Consider the following 6,171-nt stretch of genomic DNA (forward strand, 5'->3'; position numbering starts at 1 on the left):
ACATCCAACGTTGGGCTGGGGCCCACCTTTTACGTGTGGGGTCCGATTTCGGGTGCCTGCAGAAAAAGTGGATGCGCAATTTTTCTTTTAGATTTTGTCCCTGATCGTTTTCCACGTGGGCTTGGGACGAGGGAGCTGGGAGGAATAATATTATAATCCTTATCCCTTTTCCACTTTTTCCGATCCAGTATATCCGGTCGCTGATGGCTACGGATGCCGCGTGAGAGGCCAGTCCTCGCACGTGTCAGACGTTTTCGGTCCCGATTTGTTCTCTGGGTTATTTATTTTCTCATTTATTCTGTTTTTTATTTCTATTTGGATAATGTTCGGACCTTAAATTTCGGATGGAGGATAAGTAGTGGATAAGAGTCATAGCACCGAGCCGTAGAGGTTAACGATGAATAAGTTTTACCGGTTCCGTTTTATCCGGTCCACGTTGATGAAACCCTAACTGAATATTTATATTTATATTTATTTTATTTAATAAATATAAAATTACATATGGATACAAATTAGATAGTAAAAGCTCATGATAATATATTTATTTATTTTTTAAAAAAACTTGTGAGGGCTACTTAAAATTATATAGAATTATATATGGATTAGATAGTATTTTATTTATATTTATATTCATTTTTTTTGGTAAATATGGATAAAAATATGGATATTAATCAGATACTCAAATTTCTATCTATAGATTTAGATATAAAAATGGATCTGGATACATATTAACAAAATTGCTTTCATCATAGATTATACGAAAAAAATCTTAAAAATATTGTTAGTTGTGACTACTAAGTTTGTTATACATTTTTCTAGAAAAAAGAAAAAGTTCAATATGATTCGTTGATATGTAGCTGTCAAGGAATGCATCCTGTATAATTTATTGATAGATAAATGAAGTGAGAGAATTTCTGGTGTCCGCTTGCTTTTCTTCAAGCAAGATACATGTGATTGAATGAAGTGCGTGTAGGTCAAAATATTTGCAGCTAAAAAACCCAAAACGAGATACGGATTCCTATCTTTTAATAAACAAAGATAGGTAAACAAGTAGCTATTGATATGTGAGAGATGGAGTTAGGTAAACAAGTACATATTGATAAATATAAGCTAAACCAACGAGATATAACTTAGGTGTTCGGTTTGTCCATTTTATCCTTAGAAGTAATCCACGTTTTCAGTCCCTTTCACGTCTTCCATCCATGTCCCCATGACTTTTTTACTTACTGAAAGACCGTCCAAAACCATGCACAGACTTCCTAGGGGAGTTTGATGGTATCATTTGGCATATGCCAGAAAGTGATTAAATCAAAAGTAACATACATATTCATTTGAGGATAAGAAATATTCAATGGCTTCCCATGGTTCCATTACTTTTCTTCCATATGTTTGAATTGGCAAATTAATTAGGTAGCATATGATGGTGTCGAATGCTGATGTCAGTGGCAATAAATCTGTTTTTGTTTATTAGTTGGATCGGATCCATCAGCAAAGCAAACTAATCTAACAATGGACCAATGTGTGCAAAGATAAATAAAAAAGAAACAAGAGAAACTATATTTACTTATTGATTGAACCAGTTCCATCAGCAAAGCGAACCAATCCAACAAAGAGAAACTGTTTTTATTTATTGATTGGACCAGATCCATCACCAAAGCGAACCAATCCAACAATGGACCTACGTGTGCAAAGACAAATAAAGAAGAAATAAGAACAATATAGATATATTTGCGCATGCTAGCTCATCATCTTGGTCCAACTAAAAATTTCATGAAGGAGATATGTGATCAAAGTGCTGAGGAAATTTAAATATTAGGGAGACTAGATCTCTCTGTCTCACAACCAACAAACACGTTATTAGGTGGAAACTTCCCAAGTTTCTCTTCTAGTAACCCTTCTCTTTCTTGGAAGGCCGTCTCACTGCTTTAATTATCCCTGCATGCAATTAAGAATAGGTCAATCAACACCACGCCACATCTCAATTGCTGGTGCTCATGTGGCTTCTTCCATAAATTATTCACCATAATTTCCGAGCGTCATGTTATGTTTGATGGTGAAGTTGACTCGGCTCCATAAGCATATGTCTCTACTTTATTACAATAATACGAGTGCATCCAAGCCCTCTTAAACCTAGGAGTTCCACTTGGTTTCTTAAGCCCAGAGTTTCTTTTAGAGGGTGAAAAATAGTCGCATGAGCTATTTAATTCACGGTCCCTGCGGTGTAATAAGAACCCTCTCTTGCCCATGGACTTGTATTTTCGGTCCAAGGATCAAAAGTTAAGAAGCGATTTGCCTGAGGACCGGATGTTATAGAACCGGTCTATAGGTATAACAATTAGGGCACGGTCCAAGAATCGACCGATCATTAAAATTTTTTAATTAATTTTAGATTATAAATTTTGAATTTGAGATGGAGATTCATTTAGGCCCAGATGTTTGGGCTCTAGATGGTCCTCTAACAACTCGTTGGTTTCTTCTTTTCTTTTTTCTGATTTCTCCTTCTCCTTTCTCATAACCCTCCTTTGTCTCATTAAATCCAGTGGCTTGCCAATGTTTTTCTTAGCTAAGAAAATGGTAAAGCACAAACTCTAGGCCCAAAAGGATTTATAGAATAATAAGTATAGGGCCCAATTTGTCCATAGAACTGGTTGCCTCGCCCTCCTCCCATCTCCTCCTCAAGCATGCCATAGATTCCATTCATCTTTTTTCTATTCTTCCTTCCTCTAGTTGTCTTTTTTTTTTTGCTTCTTCTTCTTTCCTCCCTTTCTTCCTTCTCTCCTTTATTCTTTCTTTCCCTTCTTCCATCTTTCCTTCCTTTCTATTTTTCTTCTCCATCCCTTCATTTCTTTCTTTCTTTTCTTTCTTTCTTTCCTTCTTTGTTTTCTCCTTTTTTTTTTCTTCCTTCTTTTTTTATTTTCTCTTTCAAAATCCCACACCCCATCCTAATTCCATTTTCCATATAAATGGGATGGGACGGCGAAAATATTAAGGGCGAAGATACTGCTGAGGAAGATAAAGAATCATGTCACTTTAGGTTGTTGTGATAAGGGACAAGGATCAAATATTAGAGCCTTCCCTTAGCTCACGCTATTGTTCTCCTATGGCTGCTTCTGGTTCCTCACCGTCTTCCGCTGCTTTTCCTCTTCCCCACTCTACTCAGATAGTTTCCATCAAGCTTGATGGTTCTAATTATCCGGCATGGGTTTTCTCAATTGCTTCCTATATTTTGGAGCTATGGTTTAATGGAAGCGTGGATGGCTCCAATTCTTGTTCCCCTCGATTCACCAGTGATGATAACAAGGCCAAAGGTGTTCTTAATCCTGCGCGCCTATATGTTTTAGCAGTATAAAGATTAGACGGTGCTCAGCTGGATTGTTTCTTCTTTATCTCCTTCTGTGGTTTCTACAGTTTATGGTCTGGAGACCTCAAGGCGTGCTTGGCAGGCCCTTGCCTCTCGCTTTGCTGCTCAATCCAAGTCCCGGATTTTTCGCATTAAGAAACAACTTTAGTCTCTCCAGCAAGCTACAATGTCTTGTCAAGAGTTTCTTTCTCACGTAAAGTCTCTTGCATATCAATTGTTTGTAGTTGGCAAGCCCGTGGATGATGAGGATTTAATCACTTTTGTCCTCAACGGTCTTACTACTGTATTTCAGTCATTTGTTACTTCTTACATGTTGGTCACCCAAGAGAAGTCTATGACTTTCTCTGATTTTCAAGCCGAGCTCCTCAATTATGACCTCATGCTGCAATTTCACAACCATTCCATTCAGCCTGCGATAGGTTCCTACGCCCTGTATACTCACAGATCCCAGTCCAAGCAAGTCTCTCGCCAAAACAAGGCTCGTTCCTAACCCGAACGCAGTATGCCTTGCTCTTCCTCTCACAATTTCGGCATCCTCTACCACATTTACCAACAGCCAAGTCCTCTCCTCCACCCTCTGATAATCGATCTAAATTTTCTCGTCAGATATGCAGGAAGGACAATCACCAGACCCTTGACTGTTTCAATCGCATGCATGAACTAGCATTTCAGGGCCACCATCTGCCTGTGAATTAGCAGCTATGGTTACTGAGGCCAACACCACCTACTTGAATCAACACCGGTGGTTTGCTGTCAGCGGTGCCAATGTTCACATTACCTCTCGGATGTTGCCAATCTCACGACCTCGCAGCCCTATGAAGGTGATGACACCGTGGGTGTAGGTAATGGGGCCGGTTTGAGCGTCTCACGCACTAGCACTGCAGGCATTCAAACTCCTTCTACTACTCTTGCTTTGTGCGATAATACTTATTGTCCTCAAGCATCTGATCATCTTCTTTTTATCAATAAATTTTGCAATGATAGCAAACGTTTTGTTTGAACTCCGATATTCTGTGAATTACATCAAGGCACGGGCCACGCTACTGACTGGGCCAAGTAAAAATGGATTGGTGCCCGCTCAATCTTCGACAACTGTCTCACTCCAAGTTCAATGCATTCACCGTGACCGTTGGCGTTAAGGCCTCTCAAAACAGTTTTTTTTACTTCTTTCACAAAGACCTCTATCCCGTTTCCTCAGGATCTGAAACCTTGATCAAGCATAATTTCACGGCCAGCAACCTAACATCAACCCTTGGCATGCCAAGTTCCAAAGCTAGGAAGAAGCCCACAATTCACGAGAAAGTCATTCGCCAAAGTTTATGATCCAAACTACTAATAAAGCCCTACCCAGCAATCTCAGCAGCACTTTTTCTTATTATACCACCATTCCTTCTGACCAGTGATGCACCATTATCCTGTTCCTTTATGTTACTTCTCCGCCAGCTGCCGCCTCCAAATTATTCAGCTCAGTAGTCTCACAGCATCTTTCTCCAGAGCTTCCTCCACAGCATCTTTCTCTTCCTTCTCCACATCATTCTTAACAGCCTCTGTCGCCAAACCTTTCCCTACTTCCTCTTTCGAGTTTCGTCATGGTGGTTTTCACAGGCTCTCTGATCTTTCTTCGACACCCCCCCCCCCCCCCCATCTGAGAATTATGTCTCCTACCGCCGAAATGAGCAGCCATTGCGAGGGTGCTGTGGCACATTGCAGCGCCCCAACAGCAGAAATTTCTTCTTTGCAGCACCTCGTGCATTTCACCATCTACTTAGCAAAATTTTTTTTCTCCCAGTGTCTTCGTCCCATCGGTAGTTGCACCTTCTTCCTTGGTAGTAACTGCAGTCTTTAGCTCAAGAAAAGTGCCACCACTGTTATCGGCCCATGTCTCGCTGACCTCAAGCTTTTCTAGCTTGGCCTCGTGTTTCTTCCCTCACTGGCTGCAGTCAAATGTCAGAGAGCACGGCTCTGTTCCTTCTGGGGCTTTGGGAGATTGCCGGCTCCTGCATTTGCCTCTGGTTTCCTCTCGGTACCAGAAGGCTTTATAAAGTTGAATAGAGCAATCAGAGACGAATCGCCATTCACTAATTTAGAATTAATGTGCTATTTATTGAAATGTTCCAAATAATTAAATGTTCTAAATAATTATCTATGGTGATTATTTTGATCAACAATACACTAATACTATGCATCTCTTCTTGTTCAACCATTTCTGAATAAAAGAAGTTTTAGCGAGAAGTTTGTAAACCAAAATTGCGAACATGTTGGAAATTATAAAGAATGCGAGAGCTTCAATTTTTAGCAATTCCACTCTACCTCCAACTTGCTGACTCCTCCCCAGGTGTTATTGTTAATTAAGTCATACCTACAACACAATCAACATTCATACCTTGTGTATCGTCATCCAACAAAGTTTGACATCCTCCCTGTAGTGGAGTATTATAACATACCAATCACGAATTAGAATAGTTCGTTGTCTCGGCACAAAATTTTGGCCAAACCGGCGTGAACAGGTACGAGACTGCTCGGTTACAAAATAGTAATGATATGCTATTATAATATAATATTACATCGTATAGTAATATTATATTATTATAATGTAGCATTATATGATAATGGAAAGAAAGTAAAGGGGGCGAAGGATAGTGTAGATGCGATGGAGCACAGTAGTCGCCTTTGCTTGAGACGCGGGTATGGGCCATTTAAGGGATGGCAAAGACCTTTTTCTCCTCAAGGAATGCATTCTTCACCTGCTACCAGAGTATGACAAATGCTGAACGCCAACACAAAATGATGTATCAATGCATTTAAATTCA

The sequence above is a fragment of the Phoenix dactylifera genome, chromosome 7, assembly GCF_009389715.1.
Source record: "Phoenix dactylifera cultivar Barhee BC4 chromosome 7, palm_55x_up_171113_PBpolish2nd_filt_p, whole genome shotgun sequence".
NCBI classification, from domain to species: Eukaryota; Viridiplantae; Streptophyta; class Magnoliopsida; order Arecales; family Arecaceae; genus Phoenix; species Phoenix dactylifera.